The sequence below is a fragment of the Protopterus annectens genome, chromosome 17.part0, assembly GCF_019279795.1.
Source record: "Protopterus annectens isolate FY-2018-M chromosome 17.part0, PAN1.0, whole genome shotgun sequence".
NCBI classification, from domain to species: domain Eukaryota; kingdom Metazoa; phylum Chordata; order Ceratodontiformes; family Protopteridae; genus Protopterus; species Protopterus annectens.
In genome coordinates this window covers 448664290-448686509 of record NC_056751.1, presented here as the reverse complement: position 1 = coordinate 448686509, position 22220 = coordinate 448664290, and positions in this window count along the sequence as shown.

Here is a 22220-nt window from a genome sequence, read left to right as displayed (position 1 = left end):
CATAAAGAAGGACCAGTATTTACATTAAATGATTTTCATGTGTTCAGTTATAGTGAATTAGAATCGGATAATATACATTTTGAACTTTTCAAAAAACGATTTCCTTTCATTCCCACTAGAAGGGGTAAAATTTCTGAGGCCATTATTGTTACGAAAATGTTTGTTAGAAATTTAAATTTGGAGGCACTGTTTAATGATCAGCCTGTTGTACATCCCATTGGGAGAGTGCACAAAAAAGCTCCATTAATCTACCCACCCACCCTGTGTTGAGTAATTTTGAGGCCCTGGTTGAGAGGGACATTAGGAAATCACTTAGTACTAAAAAATGGTACAAAAGCAATTGAGCTGTAGATGAGAAGGGCCTACTTGAAGAATTAGGTAGGAATCAGGATTTAAGAATTATGAAACCTGACAAAGGGGGTGGTGTGGTTATTATGGAACAGTTGATGTTTCAAAGCAAAATGTTGGGCATTTTACACAATGAAGAGAGATGTGCAGGTGTCCAGGAATGAGGTAGCTTTAGAGTATAGGAATATAGATTTCATTCTAGAGGACAACCTGTTACACATGGTGATTGATAAAAGTTTATATGAGTTTTTGGTCATGTCCAAACCTGTGATTCCAGAGATTTTGGGGATTCTGAAAGTCCACAAGATGTACAAAACCCTCCTTTATGACACATAATTTCATTGGCTGGATCTGAAACACAGCCTATCACAATATTTGTGGATACCAAATTGAAACCATTTTATGGGTTACATCAATGCATACTGGTAGATCAGTGAGATTTTTTACAGAAAATGAGTACGGTGGAATTTGATGCTAATTATTATTTTATCACTATATATATTATATTAAGGACATTTTTAGTGTTATTCCCCATGATACTGGATTAAGATGGTTTGAGGAAATTCTATCTGGATTAAAATTTTTGTCTCAAAAAGATTATAGTTAGTCATGGAGAATATGGAATTGATATTAAAAAACAATTTTATTTTTTCAGGATGAATTTTTTAAACAAATTGATGGGGTTGCCATGGGAGCTATCTGTGCCCCCATTTTTGCAAAGATTGTTGTGTTATTTTGGGAACAACAGTATGTTTTTTTCTACTACTTACAATGACTATATTACTGTTTATTTTTGGTTTTTGGATGACATTTTTATTACTTGGAAAGATCATTTAGATGTAATTGATGAATTTATGAATTACATTAACAGTACTACACATTTTTTCCCTTTTTAATCTTAGTTTGGGGCTACTTGAAATGCATTTGTTAGATGTCCACATTTTTAAGGATATGATTAACAATACATATTTACTGAGACTTTACAGGAAAGGACATTTTTTCTAACTCCTATTTGCATTTTAATAGTAACCACCCTTATTTTAAAAAAAAAGGAATTTTGTGCAGGGACAGATGGTGTGAGCAGCATGGATGACCACCAGGAGGGAAGATTTATTTGAACGATATAGAAGGGTTATTTGTAGCCAGAGGTTACCTGGGAACCCTCTCTGAGTCCACCAAAGAGGAGATTTTACAGGGATTGGGAAAGAAATATCTCCTCCTATTAAAACCTGGTGTTAATACTGTAGGGTTGGATTGTCAAACAAGTTTGGGACATCTGGGTACAGAATTATTTTTTATGCTAAATTACAATACAGTCACCAGAATGGTACAGGGCATAATAGGTAAATATAGGGAGTGCTTTGCTAATATGGAAGATAGTCCTAAAGTATTTTCTAGACCATGAAATTTAGTTTCAGAAGGGGACCCAACATGAAAAATATTCTGGAATTTGGTCAAGGGTCAACTGGCAAGGCAGGTGGACATAAGATAGGTACGTTCAAGTGTGATTCATGCTCTCAGTGCCCCTTTATTGCAAATTCCATAGAACTGGAGATCCAGAATAAAGGTTATAAGTTAATATCAAAGAGGTACTTTAACTGTCTCTTGAAGGGGGTGGTATATTTAGCTTATTGCACAGTATGTTGGTCCTATTATGTAGGAATGATGGAGAGGAGCTTGAAACAGAGGGCAAATGAGCACTTGTATGATATTAATAAAAAGAAGGACACCAGTGCCTTGTTTAGGCATACTCTCGTTTTCGCTCATGTTAATTTTAAGTTTTGGATAGTGGAGCAAGTAAAACCATTTGGGGGGGTTGACTGGGAAAACAGTCTGGAGTATTGGGAGTTAATTTGTCAGATACATTTTGGAATCATAACCCCCCCACTGGTTTAAGTGACCATGTGTCCCTTGTTCCAGCCCTAAAAAGGAAAGCAGCTAAGGTGTAAAAAGTTTTAGGGGTGTTATGTACATATGAATAAAACAATTTTAAAGAACACATTTATTAAGATATAAACATATGTACCAGAATGTGCATTTATGCAGAATTGTTAGATATTAGCATATCTTTATATATCTATAGGAGCAACATATTGTTGGTTGATGCACTGTCTTAGTTTGGATATTTATTAATCATTAGAGGGGGTTCTATTTTCCTGGGTGTTCTCAACCATTGAATGCATTGTCTTAATTTTTACTCTAACCAATGAAAATTAGAATGTGAGGTGTGTTAGAGGTTTTGGAAACAAGTTATGTATTCTGATGAAGTTCCAATAAGTTGGAACGAAAGCACTTAATCTATTATATTTGTTATTAAGGTTTTACAGCTATAAGTCATTCCTGTTGTTTTATTTTTGTTGGAAGTGAGCGGGTTTACCTTTATTGGTTTCCTTCTGCCGTACCGAGTTTATTAATGTTTTATTTGTTAGGCCATATATTGTTCAGTTATCATGGCTACAGTAGGGACAGATAAAGGGTGAAATGTAAAAATGACCCAGGTTAGCAATCTATATGATTTAATTTAGTTTACCTTAGAAATCCTGCCTGCTTCCGTACTCCGTGTAAGAGCTACTGTTCATATCATCTGCTTTTGAACTTGCTGCTAAAGTATATGATAAACTGCTTGTCTTAATGTTCTTGACCTTGCTGCATGTGGCCTGACAAATGTTGCATCAGTCATACAATATGATTACAGTTACAAAATGAAACATTTAACCCTATATATATATATATATATATATATATATATATATATATATATATATATATATATATATATATATATATTATGGGTCTACTTTGGTTGAAACTCATTTCACTGAATTTCATTTCACCCAAACCACTTCGCTGAAAACACAAATAAATGAAAACTCATTTCACTGAATCTCATGTCAATGAGCTGCAGTTAGTATATGTGGCACTGTGTAGAGTACTGTAAGGCAGTTAAAAGGTACATCCCATTTTCTCCACTGTAGTGTGATCCTAGAGTTAATATATATATATATATATATATATATATATAGTTAGGGGAGTGTGTGGAGCCCAGCCTGCCATTTTTATGAGTACATATTGTCTTCCGGAGAGAGTTAGTCATTGGTGTTGTAACTCTGCATGTCTATTGTTTAAAATGTACTGTTTTGAATTTTTTGGTAAGATACAATATAAAACAAACAAGGTGGGGAGCTAAGCCCCCCATACTCCCCTAACTATATATACGAACTCCATGATCGCACTACAGTGGGGAACAGAGCATATACCTTTTACTTGCATACAGTACTCTGCACAGTGCCATATATATATATATATACTGCAGTTCAGTGAAATGAGATTCAGTGAAATGAGTTTTCAGTGATGTGGTCAGGGTGAAATAAAATTCAGTGAAATGAGATCCAATGAAACAAAGTAGACTCATATATATATATATATATATATATATATATATATATATATATATATATATCACCGAATTTCAAAGAACACATAGCTCCACCAAACCATCTAATATGTTCACCCACCTATCTTTGCTGAAAATGTCAGCCTGTTTGCAAATGGTGCAAGTTTATACCTTTTTCAATATTTTAGGTGAGAAAGTGCTAACCTGTTTGTTAAAGTTTCTTAGCCTGTTTGCAAGTGGCGCAAGTTTATTCCTTTTTCAATATTTTAGGTGCAGAAGTGCTAACTTGTTTATTAAATTTTCTTAGCCTGTGCTGCTGTGTTTTGTCCTTCTTACAATTTTATTTTTTTTGAGATTTTAGTGAGACTGTTTGACAGAACTATAAATGTAGAATCAGGCACAGTTATTTTTCAAAGCAGTGATCATGTAAAAGCACATTCAGTTTGACTTGCCAGACCCATAGTATGTGGCCATGGTGCACTGCGAAAGTCACTCATACTAATTTACAAGCAACTGTATTGAGATAAGCTGTGGACTGCCATACTCTTGCATTCAAGTGATGAATTCATGGACTACTTTACTACCTTCATCAGGCTTCCCAAGAGAGGCTGATGTGCTAATGAAAACTGAATGCTACTAACTAGGGCTACTGGCATCTCACACACTGTAGAACAATGCAGGCGGTGGTATGGTGACCGAAGTGACACCATCCTTATACATTCCAACACCAGAAATAAGATATTCAACATAAGTGCCCAGAAATGCATCGCCAGTATTTATCTCAAGACATTTCATCCACTTGTCTACCTTCCTATTCTATTGATTCTCTACAGAAGTATCGAAGAAGAGTGTGACATTAGTCCATGTAAGGTTGGCAGTCTGTAAACTGTTAAATGCATATGTTGAGGCTGTCTTTTCTGACATATAAAAAGGGACAGCAATGTACGTCAGTACTAGTATCTGTGAGATATATTGTTTGGAGCAACATACGCACACTGCCAGAGAAATGATTAACATTTGTTATTAATGTTCAAAAAAACAGTTATATGTTAGTGTTCCAGGAAAACAGTTATACTCATTGTACTGAAATGGTTGTCATGGGAACTAGTGCTTCATATAATAAGGAAAAGTGATGGTCCTACCTTGTTCTTACCACATTGTTATATGCATGTAACATTGTAGTAATGTGGTATTTTTCCTTACAGAATACAAAAGAATGGGTCAGTGCAGGAGGCAGCACAACATGGACAACTGTCAGAGAGAGAGAGTAGGACATGGTGACATATATAAGCATAGTTAATCCTTAGTAAAATTATGTCATCTCATATTACTCCCTTGCCATTATGTCTCCCCTGTGTCAGCTGGGGACAGGGGAAGAGGAGCATACCTCTCAACCTGGAAGCATCAAAAATCTGCACAAGGCCCATGAAAAATAGGTACAAATCTGTATGCTGATTAACATCAAATTTGCATACATAATTATGTAACCCCACCCACTCCAATGAAATTTTGGGATCCCAACTTCCAAACGCAATCTGAAGAACAGACAACCAAAATATGGCACAGAGTCCCCCAGCAGCCATTCCAGTGTCCCATTACCTGGCTATTTTGCCCCATTTACCATAAACATTAATGTGTACATACTGTTTTACTTCTACAATGATTAGTTGGATTTTATTTTTATATTTTATAGCACAATGCACAAACAATAAGACATCTGCTAAACAAAGCTGCTAAACAAAGCAATACTGTCTCACAATGGAAATAGACTTGGCATTAAAACTTCTCTGCCATTGAAACTCACATTCATTGCAACAGCATTGAAACGCACACACCACAATAAAAAAGAAAATGCATCTAACCAGTGGTGGATAAAAATTACTTTTGGGCTGTTTTCAAATCATTGGCCCTTGCACACAAAGCAAGAAATATACATGTGTTCTTTGATACACCATCCTGACTTTATTAAATTATATTCCTTGTATAATACAGTACACTTGTTAGAGCACATTTTAAACTTATTGTTTGAACATTGCGTGAGCCAATAATGACAAAATTACCCAATGCAGAACATGTCCATCGTAAAAGTCTACTTCCACACCCACACAATATACATATTATATATATATATATATATATATATATATATATATATATATATATATATATATATATATATAGGATGACAGTAGTGTAAGCCATAGGTATCTTGCACACAGCTTCTCACACTTCAATTTCATTTTTTTAGGGGGGGCAAACTTTTTGGAAAGTTCTTAGAATAAAATGTTGTGTTACCACAATGCATTTCACTGCCAAGTCTTGAACCAGGACCCTGTGCATTACAGTTAGAGCAACATACAACTATACCAAATCACCAGTTTCCTGAAAGATAGGAAGACTGAAACTTAAATGGCTATCATTTAGTGAATTCAGTTTTCACTTCTCACCATAGCTCTAGTCTCACCCTCTTAGCACAAAAAACCTTGACAAAGCCAGTAATGGGGGAATACAGCCCCAAAATAGGGACAAATTTCAAATAATGATCTTATAAACTAAAAAAATTGCTAGAATAAAAGATTTTTGTGTTACCATTTAGTTTCTGAAGAATATGAAGTCTGGAATTCAAATGCCTGTCATTATTTACTGAATTCAATCCTTCAGTGATTTGCCACACTCCTGAAAACCACAGATTTTATGAGGAACAGATCAAAAGTATGAGGCTTTAATTCAGAAGTGTCTAGGGACTCTTTTTACCCTGTACCTAAGGTACAGGGTTTGATCCTGAGTACCTCTAGCCACCAGGTGTAATACATTGGGGGCATTTTCTCACACACACACACACACACACACACACACACACACACACACACACCCTTCATTCAACCAGAAGATCTTCACAGAATAATAAGTTTCCTACCAGAATATCATTCACCCGGTTCCTGAATGCCGCCAGTCACATGTGCAGCCTATTCTCTGCAGATAGAGCCAAAGAATCCATTTCAAATAAAGTGCTCATTTGAATAACTGTTGCGCTCATTTGAATAACCGGCTCAAACTCGCAGATCACGGAAACGCATTCAAGCCAGCTGGAAATGTGCACTAGAGCCCTTGAGCTCAATTCCGACAGGCTGGTAGCCCCAACTGAGCTGATGTTTTTGTGCACGTGATGATGTCAGCTCAGAAAAAAACAGGGAAAAATAAAAAGCTGGGAAAAAGTTGGAAATGGAGGGGTGCCATTTGGTAATCGTGGCACCCCAGTATTTGGACACCAAAATTCTGTAAAAAAACAAGTAATTCAGTATGGGTGGGAGGTATGAAGAGGAGGAGGAGCACCAGGATGAGGCCCTACCACATATCAGTGCTCAGGAAGCCCCAGATGAGGCAGTACAGGAGACCATGATGAAGGTGGCACTACAATGTACCTGACAGAAGATGGGGGTTGCAGTACAATTAGAGGCTGGATAGGGAGTGACATACTCCTGAAGCAGATTGCAGATCTGCTTATCCAGCAGACCCCAACTATTTGGGCAACTGACAGTGACCAGGACCATCACATTGGCTTATGTAGGCCAGAGTTGGGAGATGGTTTCTCATGGTTTAATTTCTCCATGTAATTTGGATTTGAAATACATTGATGGGAATGGACCCCATTTCTAAGTCAAGGTACATTTAGAGTTCAACTTAGTATTGCTTTAGTCTTTGATGTTAGCCAGGAGTGCTCTTCTCATGATGGCTCAATATAGGTTGTCCTCTGTGCTGGATTGGTATACTCATACATCAAGAATACCAACCAATTCACTGAAAGGTGTCACCTCTGTCATATTTTGTCATGCTACATACCTTTCATAGGATCTAATCCTCTCGAGCACCATTTTCCATCCTTTGTTGGTATGGGTCCATCCCTTTTGACTCCTACCTATGGTGTACACAACCACACCAGTTTGTCTTTATTATTTGATATTTTGTGCGCCTCCACAGTTTCCTCTATGCATACTATTTCATTTTGTTTGCCCATGTACCCACCTGTTCTTTGTCTATATAGAAAAGGGTCTGTGTCTCCACAAAAAAGAAAAGTAACCTACTTTCCTGTACCATCTTGCAGTCATACCGCTAAACCTCACACCCCAAAAAATCTGGACAAAACCAGCAAAAACTGGGCAACAAAGGCCAAAAAATAGAGACAGATTTTAAATAGTTCTATAAACTAAGAAAGTTGATAGAATGACTGATTTGACATTATTATATATTTTCTGAAAGGTATGAAGTCTGAAACTCAAATTGTTTGTCATTATTTAATATTATTTAGTGACTTCAGTCTTCAGTGATTTGCCAGAAAACCAAAAATTTTATGAGGAACATACCAAACATAAAAGGCATAAATCTGCACAGTTGAGAGGTATGCTTGCAGTCTGTCTTATATGTTCACCTTGTATACTTCCTTCTAAGATCTGTCTAATCCTTTTCCTATTTTTGATGCTGATATGCATGACCACATGGTGTAAACATTTTAGTTGATATTTGCCACAGTGCTTTCAGCTGTTTCACCCCAAACCATGTTGAATGTTGTTAGCAGTATAGGGATATCTGATTTAATGAGTTTGGTGCAGTATAGGGACAGTTTGCACATAGTTATTCCTCCTAAGTACTACGCATTGCTCTGCTCAACCACACAGATCAAGCACTGCTGAGCTCAGTCTACTGCACTGCTAAGTATATCACAGGTAAGCAGTAAAATCTGCTCAGATGTGTACCTCATCTAGCCATCTACCCCATCTATCCATCTACAAGAAGCCATGCTGACCTATACTGTTCAGCTTATATGCACAATGATTCTTTCAGAATTCCAGGAAGTGTGTCTTATTGCACCCAATGCATCAGTAAGAGCAGGGAGCTCAGACTCCTCACTTTATTGATTAGGAATAGGGTACGTGATATACTATTTAACTGTAGTACAACTTTGCTATACTCTTAATGAAGTAAAGTTACAACTCGTATGTTAAAAGAATAAATTTGAAAGTTTTGCGCAAAATTCCTTTTTTTAATCCAAATATTTTATGTGTGTGTGTGTGTGTGTGTGTGTGTGTGTGTGTATATATATATATATATATATATATATATATATATATATATATATATATATATATATATATATATATATATATATATATATATATATACATACATAAATAGATTTATGAATTACATACTTTTGGTAAACAAGTCAACAATGTAGATGGTTAAGAATGTGTTGAATACAAAAGGTCTGCAACAGAAATGTCGACAAGCAATTGCACATCTACGCCTTGCTGCATGCAAGCAAACAAAAAAAAAGTAAGAAAAAATACCAGTTTTTTTACAGGGCTGCAAACCCCCATTACCCCCTTCCCTATTTACTATGTACCCTATACCTCCTGAAAATTGCACACACACACACACACATATATATATTTATATATACACATAGATATATATATATATATATATATATATATATATATATATATATATATATATATATATATATATATATATATATATATATATATACTAACTTTGAGACCACACAATTCCCAAGGAAAATGAGTATTTGTCAGGAGTGCTCTTCTAAGCTCCCAGAATGCACACTGAATTGCCTGCATCTGTAGTACATTTGGAGTTATCTGTAGTCACTGTTTTTAAGTATGCGTGTGACTTTCTTTGTTGTTTCCATTATGACAACTGGAACTATCGTAGTATCTTTGTTCCTTCTTTTTTTTTTCTCATTGTTTATTTTTTTCCCTTGTACATCTTAATGTGTTAAAACTTCCTTTGTCTTGGTATATAGGACACTGTAAATGCTATATATAGTTATTTTAATAATTAATGTTAGTTTTGTCGTTTTTTGGCTCTGTTTCATTTTCCTTCATCTCTAGTTTTTAGTTTTCATGATTCTGCTTGCCTAACTGTTGTTAATTATAGGAACCTTACCACAATATTATGCCATTCATTTTGCAGACCCTCAGTTGTAAGTATATCACAGCCATTAACAGGATATGCAAATGTTTTTAATTCTATACTGTAGACTGTACATTTGTTCAGATCTTTGTTTTTTCTTTAGACTTGGTGAGGCCAGTGCATACAGATACTCATACTCCAGTACCTTAATCTGTAATTTCATCTTTTAACATAAATGTAGCTGTCCTTAACCATTCATTAGTCAAATCTTGGTCACCGTGCGGTTTCTCCATGAGTTCGCTATACTTACGACTCTAGGCTTTCCAACATTACCTTCTTTTCTTCACATCAAAATAACATATGTTTTCTCTTGTTGTTTACCATTTTCCTTTGCTCCATGTGATTTCTCTATTTTTTCCTTAAAAAATTTGTCTGCTAAAATTTATCATACATACAATAACCTTCAGTTATTTTTGAGGAATATATAGGGCCGGATTCATGAAGGCTTGCACGGAGTCTAAGAGTAGTGTAAGACTCCATGCAGCCTTCGCAATCCAGGAACAGCCCAAAGTCCGTGTAAGAGACAAGATAAAACGTCTCTTACACGGAGTGGGCGTGGATAAGCTAATCACCTCACTTGCAGCCGAATAGCATGCAAATGAGGATGATTAGCGATCCAGGAAGCCCAGAACAGCCCGTGTAAGAGCCGTTTTAGCTGCAGAAATGTACTCAGTTGACAACTGAGTATGTTTCTGCAAAAACCGCAATGGAGCCATGTCAGCTCCAAATAAAGGGTGCATATGTGTCAGGCAGCATGCCAATGGCCAAATATGTGGCCATTGGCAAGGTAACCTGATGCAAAAATATTAAAAATATAATTTTATTATATTATTGTAAACGGGCTGCACTGTATAAAACATAAAAATGAAGGTTATAAACCCACAAATGTGGGTTTTATGCAATACATGGAATTTCAATGCAGGGTCCAGCAGACCAAAAACAGCATGGCCACTGTGTAGTGGTTGCTAAGGGGGGAAGCTGAGTCTAAGAGATGTAACTAAGCATTAGTAGGCAATCTGATGCAAATGAGTGTTAGGATACTGAATTCCACTGTCACATAGCAAATGAGCACATTCTGAGTAGTGTAAGAGTTACAGAAGGGGGAGGAACAAAGTAGGAGATAGGTGACATCACGGGGGGAATGGTAGAAAGAAATGCAGTTCATTGGAGGTCAGAGTTACATGACAGATGTCAGACAGATATCATGGAAAGAGGTGTGCCACTAGATAAGCATGAGAAAGTCAAGAAATGGAAGGTGTACACTGTTGCCTACACCAAAGTTTCTTGCTGGGCGTGCATGCGCATGTGTGCGTGCCATGAAGTGCGAGTAAGACAGTGTGCACACGTGTAAGGCAGAATGAGCATGTGGAAGCGTGTTGGTAGCTCTTTAACACTGTTTGCGCCTGGTGTGTGCGCGGGTAGGGCAGACTCCGCATGTAGAAGCCTGTTGGCAGAGCTGTAACACTGTTTGAGTTGGTGTGCGCATGTTTTAACCCGAATAAGACGATTCTGAGCCATGTAAGCATGTGTGCATGCGTGTAAGCCACTGTGAGCGTGTTTCTGCTGGTATACACGCTGCTCCCCCCTGAGGAAACAGAAAGGAAAAAGGAAGCAACATAATTAGTAGGATGCTACCAGGAAATACTGCTGGAGCTAGCAGGTGAAAACAATTAGAAGCAGGCAATTACACAGGCAGAATAGTAGCTCAGCCCAACACTTAAAAATCTGCAAACAGCAGTGCAAGATGTTTCTCTCAAGAGACACTGCAAGACAGGAGTAAGCTATTAGAAGTGAAAACTGAAAAAGCTGAACTCAGAGCAGAAATGTTAGGGGCTGCCATAGCTGTCATAATGAGACATAGGTGACTTGCTGAGGGTGGTGACAATGCAGATGGTGCCAGACAACCCACAGTGAGGAGACGGAGAAGAGTGTACAGGCCCAGGGTCACCTACCATGGGTTACATGAGCTGGACATAGTAGAGTGCTATAGAGTGGACAGAGACCTCCTGCAGCAAATAGTGGAGCTGTGCAGGCCACGCCTCACACACAGAACCAACAGAGGGGAACCCATCCCAGTGGAAACCAAGGTATGTGTTGGCCTAAGAATACTAGCAACAGGTACCTTCCAGAGACCAATTGGTGATATGATGGGGATATCACAGGCATCAGCCTCCAGGGTACTGCACCAGTTCCTGGATGCCATGTCAGCACATGTCGGTGATCATGTATATTTCCCCAATGCCCGTGAGGTATTGGCCAGCAATATGCATCTCTTCCAGCAAATAGTAGAATACCCTGAGGTAGTGGGTGCAATAGACTGCACGCACATACGCATCAAAGCACCAGCCGGTGAGCGGGGTAGGGCATACATTAACCGCAAGGGCTTCCCCTCCATCAACTGCCAGGTCATGTGTGATGCCCAGGGCATAATAATGAATGTGTGTGCTGGCTGCCCTGGGAGCTACCATGATTCCCACATCTGGCATTTGACACAGCTGTACCAAACATTTGCCAATGGGGACATCCCGCACGGACACCTAGTGGGGGATGCAGGTTATGCACTGGAGCCATGGCTGATGACACCCATCAGAAACACACACACACCTGAACAGGACCGCCATAATGAGGCACACGCACAAACACGTAATGTAATAGAGCGTGTGTTTGGGCTGCTCAAGTCACGGTTCCGGTGTCTGGACACATCTGGTGGAGCCTTGCAGTACACACCAACTACATGTACCCAAATTGTCATGGTATGTGCTGTGCTACATAATATGATCTTGCGAAAACAGCTGCAGCAGGACCAGCATAGGGCCGGGCCAAACAGCCCCCCACCATTGCCAAGGCCATCACAGGCAGAGCGTGACTCGGAGGAGGAACAACCTGAGCCTGCCTCAGTAGGCAGAAGGAGGCGTGCCCAGTATGCCCTGGCCTTGGCAAAGAGGCAACGCATAGCACATACACTGGCTCAGTAGGAACCCTGGGAATGATATCCCCTCTGACTCACTCAGATAATAACAGGGATGCCTAAAATGACATGACCTGTTCACAAACATGTACAGGGAGTGTAATATGTGCATCCGACAGAGGCAGCCCTGCAGCACCACCTGAGGCATGAATGCCATGTGTTAAGTAATGTAACACCATGTACTATATGCACACCTGAGGACCCTGACTAACATCCTACCCTCACCAAGCATCATGCCACAATATGACAATGAGATGATCAAGTGCAATAATTGACTGAAGTATCGCAGTTAGTCAAAGGGGATCCAATGTGTGCCAGCCTGGGATGACATGCTGAGCATGACATGATGCTCCACCTGCTAGGACTGGCGTGCACCTATCAGTGCAGGCTGTATGGATACTGGCAAAGGCTGTTGTTACCCATAGCGTGCCCTGAATAGGTAATGCTCAAAACACAAACCTACCTCCATAGGTATCAGAAGGGATAAGAATAAGATAAGGGATAAGTCGAAACAGCAAGATGCATGCAGTCTAAACTCACCCAGTATGGAGAATGTTGATATCTGTGCTGTAACAGAAAACTGAGTCAAGGCTCACAACAGCACCCTAACACTACCAGGTTACACCTCATACTGTGCTGTACAGCCTCAAAACATGGAACAAGCTACAAAAGGAGGGTGACTAGCAATAATTGTCAAGGATAACCACACCCCATGTTGGTACCACAACAAGAAGCAGCATGGACTAGCCATGGTCAAGTAACAGTGGCTAAAACTGCCCCCCCCCCCAGTTTATAGCCTGCTACAGACTACTGTCCCAACACCAGGAACTGCACCTGGCCTATGCTGGAATACATGAATATATCAAGTCCTCCAAACCACATTATATTGGGTGACTGAAAATACCCAGACATAGACTGGGAGCATTTATACTAGCTCCAACACTGTAGGACAAAAGTTCATAGAATCCATAAACCAAAATGCCCAGGAACAACGTACCACTCCCACAAGAGGGGGGTAATCATACTGGATGTGATAATCAGCAACATGGGTACTGGATGGCAAGATGAGAAGTGTATTGCTCACTGGTAAAACCAGACAATAGAATAATCACACTGGATATACAAATCCTGACCACAGTCCCTGGCCAGAAAACCACAGTGGAAAACATGTGTAAAGCAATATTTGCACTCCTCCAAACTGATGTGGAATCCATTAAAGGTCCTGTGTAGGTGCAACATATGGGCCACACCTCAGAACCTGTAATACAGCCATTCCATGAACACTGCCAGGAATGCTTGGATTATGCAATCCTAAATTAAAACAAGACACAATGCCATACACGCAGGCATCTGGCATGGTGGACACCAGCCATAACCAAACCATGCAAGAGAATGAGGAAGCTACTACATGATAGAGCAAACATAAACAATGTAGTAATCACTGATCAGTAGTATGGCAATAAAATATGTCCACACATACAATCCACTAAGGCCATTCACAACAAGTTGAATCTGTGAATCTTGAGGCAATGTTACACCTGCCCCAAGTACACAGACAACCCCCAACTCCCCCCAAGAAATACAAATATATGTGAGAGATGCAACCATCTATCCAAACTGGAGGCTGAGCTCCCTCAACTCAGTACTCTCAAAACTAGTCAGGAGGAGAAGGTAACCACACACACACCACAAACACAGTCCCACATAGACCTATCACAACTGCAAACCAAAGACATAAACACAGAAAAACATTCCCGGAGGCACAAATTACAAACACAGCACACCAACAGAGGCCTCTAAAGCAGACACCCAATCAAACAACTTCCAAACATAGCACATGCAACACATAGTACACAAAGCTGGTGTGCCAAACAGTCACAGGCCAGAAGGAGAAACAACATGCCTGATACAGTTGTAATAGGTGACTCCATAGCGAGACACACTGCTGTCCTGCACACCAGACTGAACAAGGGAAAGGGTACAGTAAGCTGCCACAATACGCCACATAACACAAGTATGCAGGTCACCCCAAAGCAAGTAGAAATATGATGCAGTCATAGTCCATGCTGGTGTGAATGACCTGAGATGTACCTCCCTAGACTACATGAAAAGAGACATAGATGAGCTCTCTGATTATGTAGTCCAGGCTGGTATGACACTCATCATTTGCAGCATCCTACCCTTACCAAGAATAATGCCACAGTACAAACACGGAATGATCAGTCATAGCAAGTGGCACACTTACTGGTGTCATTCCAAGGGGATTCAATGTCTGTCTGCTTGGGATGTCATGCTTGACAAGCCACGCAGCTGTTCCTGGGATGGCTTGCACCTGTTACCCCTGGGTGTCTGGATATTGGATAAGGCTTTTGCCACCTCCATAGAGCCTTTTGTAGGCAAGGCTGAAAAGACTAACCCACCACCCTAGAAAACATAAGTGGAAAGAAACATAAGGGTAATGCTGACCAATGCCAGATGTGTAAACCCCAATATGCATGCTCCCGAGGCCATCCCCAGTATGGAAACATCGATGTCTGTGCAGTGACAGAAACCTGCTGCAAGCCTCCTGACAGCACACCAGCACTACCAGGTTATACCACATATCATGTGTCATGGCCCCAAAACCTGGAACAAAACATAAAAGGAGGGTGAGTATCCATATTCAGCGCAGACACCCATACGTCCAGGTAACTGACAATGCACAAGGCATTGGAGTCCACCCATGTGCAACTAACTGTAGGAAAGACTGCTGTACAGTCTGTAGCATGCTACAGACCACACTCTCACACACAGGAACCCCACCCAGCCGTCCTGAAGACACTGGACAGTATGAATGTCCCACCAGATACCAAACAAGGTACCACAAATTACCACATAGGTGGTAAACCATTATGTATGGAAGGAGTAATCAGGGACCTAGGGACACAAGTGGACAGTAACCTGTTATGTGACACTCACATTGCCAATGTGGCTAGGAAGACTGTCTACATTGGACACCGTGTCATGAAAGGATTCACATCTACGTCAACAGAGGTCATTGTGCCCCTATACTGTTCTCTTATCACACCCATAATCTAGTACAATGCCTCATATGGGATGTACCTTACCTGACACCTGCAGCAGTTAGAAAGACCTCAAAGGTACCTCACCAAGAGGATAAAGGGTCTCAAATATATGTCATATGCTGCCTGGCTGTAGACACCCCAGCTGAGTGCAGCCACATACTGCCTACACAGAGGCATTGCATGCCTGTTGTACAAGGCCATGCCCGACACAGGAGTAATGGGCATGCTCCACCCCAGAAAACTCAAAGCCATCGGAGCTGTGAGAGTGAGAGATGTCAACCTCAACAAATAATGAAATAGGATATGCTGGAGGGACAGATACATAATCCAGAGGCTCCCCACACCTTGGACCAGAATCCCACTCCATGTTAGGCAGAGCCCCTCACTGACACTCTTCAACAATAATCTTGCCAAGTGGATGGATGATTGTAGAGTTACACTAAGGGTCTTCACTGTGTCATGTCCAGACAGAGGCACAGCAAAGCAAATCATAAATGGCCATAATTTTCACATAGCAAGGGGTGGCAAAAGCCACACACACACTCTGGCTAGGATAACAAATGCCCTAGGGTGGATAGCCTAGTATGAACCTATGAACCTATGAAGATACAAATTGTACAGGACACTAAGGATAATCCCAAGGCTTTCACAACTGATGGTAGGAACCGTGTTGGGAATTCACAGATATGCTCTGAATCACACAAGTATCACAAACAACATACCAAACACACACACATATTGCCAACATACATCCTGACAGGTGCAGTGCAACCCCCAGAATGCAAAATATCTATCCCAGCAGACTGCTGGCCCCCTGACATTGCAGATGCTGAGGTAACAGCCAGCATCTACAAAGCAAAACATACAGCAGCAATGGTATGAGATGGTGTCCTGGGCTGAGTCCAACATGGACTCCAAGACGAATGGAATGCCAAATCACACTACTGCTCAATGTCAGCCTTACCACAGGATATGTAACCAAAGAGCAGTGTACAGCAACAGTGGTCCTTCTCAACAAAGGTGTTGCCTGAATGGATACTGAAAACTACCACCCCAGAATCCTGAGAAGCTCGGTCTGCACAGCTATGGAAAGGATCAGCATGTACCGCAGACATAAAGATATTGGGGACCTACTGACACCGGACCCTACCCAGTGTGGCTTTCTTAAGTGCAGATCCTGCCCCTAAACATGTTTGACTCAATTGAAACAGTCATTAAGGTCATTGATGAGGGCAGTGTGGTCCACACAGCGTAGCTGGACCTTGCAAAGGCTTCTATACAATACCCTACATGTTCATTATAGATAAGCTCACCAGCTTAAATATAATCCCCTATGTCAGTAGAGGGGTTGCAAACCAGACCAAGGACAGAACAGACATGCTGCAGCCATGTTAGACTACAAACCAGATATAACTGGCTTCCCACAAGGCTTGGTCCTGGGATCTCCCTCGTCTGGTATATATGTCCCATAGGTACAGGCCAACATGGAAGGACTGTGTCTGAACATGTTTGCAGAGGACTACAAACTGCTCACCATATATGATCCACCAGCTGACACAAGCATCCCACAAAAGGGCCACATAGAAACAGACAACTGGTGCCATAGCCATGTCAGCAAGCTAATTGCAGAAAAGTGTATAGTCAACCCCCGTGGATATACAGTAAGTGCCCACCAATTACCACATAGGTGTTAACCCATTACGTACTTAACATGTAATGAGAGACCTGGGGACACAAGGTGATAGATATCCTGCATTGGACAAACATGTGCTGTAGTGTTTACAGAAACATACCATATACCCACCTAATCATGCAGGTTGTCAGATCTAGATAAGGGGAGGTCATTGTGGCTCTGCAGTCATCCTTCATCAGCGTTACATTTGACTACAATAGCCCCTGTGGGATGTACCTCAGCAGACACCTCCATCAACCATAAAGTCCCCAACAGTACCTCACCAGGAGTATCAAGGAGCTTGCACAGATGCCATGTGTTGCTGGTATCAATAAACATGCTGCACCTTGTACAATCTGAATGGCAGTGAGCTATGCACATGAGAGACCTGAACCCCAGCACTGACTTACATAGGACAAGCTGTACTGCATGATCCATAACACAGAAGCCACCCCCACCCATGAGTAAATTCCCAGTACAGGCTACCCATAGAGTCACTTATCGATTTTCCTGAATAGGAATCTTGATGAGTGGATGGGAGATGGTAGCTTTATCCTGGGTATCACTGTCATGTCACAGGTAGACAGAGGCACAGTATACTAACCATGACATATGTCATGGCAAACTCCACTTACAATGTGTGTCGAAGGACAAACACACTCTCCGACTAGCATTAGAAATGGACTAGGGCACATTGCTAGTGTTTGCAAATGTACACCTATGTTGTGGAATACACTACCAATGTTGGACAAGCCTGGTTTAAGTAGTTCATATCTGAACATAATGCAACATGGTCAGATGTACACAACTGGCCCCTAACCAGGCTGTTGTGCTCACTATGGAAATGTAAAGCAGTGATAGCACTAAAGCCCAGGATACTGTCCACCACAGTCAGAGTACTGAACCAGTACACTATACAGTACTACAGTGTTAGGTCAGTGTGAAAGGATGTTGACAACTGTATGCAAAGTATCCCATGCAAACCCTGCAGGCACAGTATAATCCTGTTGTGTTCACACACAAAGCAGTTGTACAGTAACTACACAACATGACACACAACACACAACCATAAACGGAGATATTTGTTGAAGTTCACACTCATCCACAAATGTGGTGGGCTGCAGAGTTCAACATATGGAATGCTCACACTGGGCATGCTCACACACTTTGATAAATGAGACATATGTCAGACAACATGCCATGGGAAGGCTGAACTGGGCATGCTCACACACTTAGGCCAAATCTCAGTTTAGCAGTTGGCCACACATATCTGGTATTTTTACGTGTTATTCCAGGAACCAACCACATTACAGCAGTCTGCCCAGTGCACACAGTTAAATGACTACAGAGACATACGTGATATAGTGGATCCCTCCCATATGCAAACATCTTCCACAGATACACAAGTTGTTCATACAAACAGGGAATGCTATGGCAATAAAGACGTGCAAACAGTCTATCAGCAACAAATAATGTGCATTTGACAATTAAACATATGGGTGTAGAGGTCAACACTAGGCTGTTTGCCCTAGGGAATGAGAGCTTAGCCAGAGTGTGCTTGGCGTCTGCCTCCCCACAGGATGCACATTCCCCTTTCTAAACACTGATGATGTCAGCACCCTATAAGTACAGGAGGAGAAAAGAAACCTCCCAGTAATGCGAATAGCTCGCTCCGCTAATGCGTCCATCTCAAGTGTCATAACATAGGTAGGGGTTTGAATAATGCAAGTGTGTGTGTTTGGCTGAGGGGGGTTAGTGTGTGTGCAATTGTGTGTGAGGGAAATATCCCTTTTGGCAACTAGGAGAACAGACTACAGGATGCACATTCCCCTTTCTAAACACTGATGATGTCAGCACTCTATAAGTATAGCAGGAGAAGAGAAACCTCCCAGTAATGCGAATAGCTCGCTCTGCTAATGCATCTGTCTCAAGTGTCATAACATAGTTAGGTAGGGGTTTGAATCCGGCAAGTGTGTGTGGTTGGCTGAGGGGGGTTAGTGTGTGTGAGGGAAATGTCCCTTTTGGCAACTAGGAGAACAGACTACAGGATGTACATTCCCCTTTCTAAACACTGATGATGTCAGCACCCTATAAGTACAGCAAGAGAAGGGAAACCCCAGAAATGCGAATAGCGTGCTCTGCTAATGCGTCCATCTCGAGTGTCATAACATAGTTAGATAGGGGTTAGAATCCTGCAAATGGCAAGTGTGTGTGTTTGGCTGAGGGGGCTTAGTGTGTGTGCAATTGTGTGTGAGGGAAATGTCCCTTTTGGCAACTAGGAGAACAGACTACAGGATGCACATTCCCCTTTCTAAACACTGATGATGTCAGCACCCTATAAGTACAGCAAGAGAAGGAAAACCTCCCAGTAATGCGAATAGCGTGCTCTGCTAATGCATCCGTCTCAAGTGTCATAACATAGTCAGATAGGAGTTTGAATCCTGCAAATGGCAAGTGTGTGTTTTTGGCTGAGGGGGGTTAGTGTGTGTGAGGGAAATGTCCCTTTTGGCAACTAGGAGAACAGACTACAGGATGCACATTCCCCTTTCTAAACACTGATGATGTCAGCACCCTATAAGTACAGCAAGAGAAGGGAAACCTCCCAGTAATGTGAATAGTGTGCTCTGCTAATACGTCCGTCTCGAGTGTCATAACATAGTCAGATAGGGGTTTGAATTCTGCAAATGGCAAGTGTGTGTTTTTGGCTGAGAGGGGTTAGTGTGTGTGAGGGAAATGTCCCTTTTGGCAACTAGGAGAACAGACTACAGGATGCACATTCCCCTTTCTAAACACTGATGATGTCAGCACCCTATAAGTACAGCAAGAGAAGGGAAACCTCCCAGTAATGCGAATAGCGCACTCTGCTAATGCGTCTGTCTCGTGTGTCATAACATAGTTAGGTAGGGGTTTGAATCCTGCAAATGGCAAGTGTGTGTGTTTGGCTGAGGGGGGTAGTGTGTGTGCAATTGGGTGTGAGGGAAAAATCCCTTTTGGCAACTAGGAGAATGGACTACAGGATGCACATTCCCCTTTCTAAACACTGATGATGTCAGCACCCTACAAGTACAGCAGGAGAAGGTATGTGGCATGGACAATGACTCAGTCATATGTGTCCATGCCTCTGACTGACCTGTATGCTTGTGTTATGTGGTGGACCATAGTGCCCCACAGGCATATCACTGTGACCTTTACCCTGTCCAGCCTGGTGAGCGTGACCATACTGTACCGGACAATAAAGGTAGCTAACACAACTGTGGCAGGTGTGTTGTCTAGCCGTACAGGCTGTGACTGGCACACAGGATTTGTGTGCTATGTGTTATGTGTGATGTGTTCAGGCATAATGTATGTCTGTGTGCCAGCTGCAGAGGTGTGTGCCGCTCAGGCAGGATGCTATTCTAAGGCTCCACGAATGGCCCAGTGTGTTCACGTGCTTGTATTGCTGTCAGTGTAGGTCTACATCAGCCTGGTATTGTAGTCACTGTAGTATTGCATGCCACCTGACAGGTTATGCCAGTACTGGGTTCAGAGTGCTTAGTCCCCAGTTTGGCTATGTGGTTCCATCTCATACATGTGTTGTACGTCCATGTGTAGGGGAGAGGGTTGACTTTGTACATGTGGCAGCTGTGATATTGCCACATGACCCACATATTCCACAACTGTAGCATAGAGGTGACTGACAACTGACCTTTGAACATGCTACCATAGTATTGTGATTGCCATGGAGATTAACAGCACATAGGGCTAATGGGGAACAAGGTACATAGGTTCATAGCGTCATACTAGGCAATCTGCCCTAGGGCATTTAAGAACCTAGCCAGAATGTGTTTGGCTGTTGCCATCCAATGTAAATATATCTTGCCATGCCCTTTTCCGAGGTTAGTATACTGTGCCTCTGTCTAACTGTGACACAGAAGTGATACCCGGGGTAAACCTACAATGTCCCATCCATTCATCAAGATTACTCTTGAAGAGAGTCAATGAGGGACTCTTCCTAACCTGGACTGGGATTTTATTCCAGAGTGAAGTGAGCCTCTGGGTTATGAATCTGTCCCTCCAGCATGTCCTATTTATTTCAGTGCTGAGGCTCAGGTCTCTCAAGCGTGTATCCCGATGAGATTCGGATATTCTCAGGTGCAGCATGCCCATTAATTCCGGGTTTGACATGGTGTTATACATTATGCACAGATCGCCTCTGAACAGGCGGTATGCCACTGAGTAGAGCTGGGGTTTATTTAACCGGTCAGCATATGGCATCTGTTTGAGTCCTTTGATCCTCTTGGTGAGGTACTTGTGGGGTCTTTCCAGTTGCTGCAGGTGTCTGGTAAGGTACATCCCACCAGGGGGATTGTACTCAATTATGGGCCTGATGAGGGATGAGTAAAGAGGCACGATGTCCTCCCTGATGTAGATGTGAATCCCTTCATGATGGGGTGGGCTATATACAATGTCTTTCTAACCACTTTGGCCACGTGGTTGTCAAATGAGAGATTGCTATCAACTTGGGTCCCCAGGTCCCTAATTACTTCTTCTGTACATAATGGAGTACCACCTATGTGGTACTTTGTGGGCAGTTTGTTTTTGCCAAAGGGGATGACTATACACACTTTTGCATTCAGCTGGAGGCCATGGCTCTGGCACAAGTTGTCTGTTTCTATGATGCCCCTTTGGAAGATGCTTGTGTCAGCTGGAGAGTCGATTATGGTGGCCAGTTTGCAGTCATCTGCATATTTGGTCAGCCACAGTCCTTCCGTGTTGGCCTGTACCTCCAATAAATATATA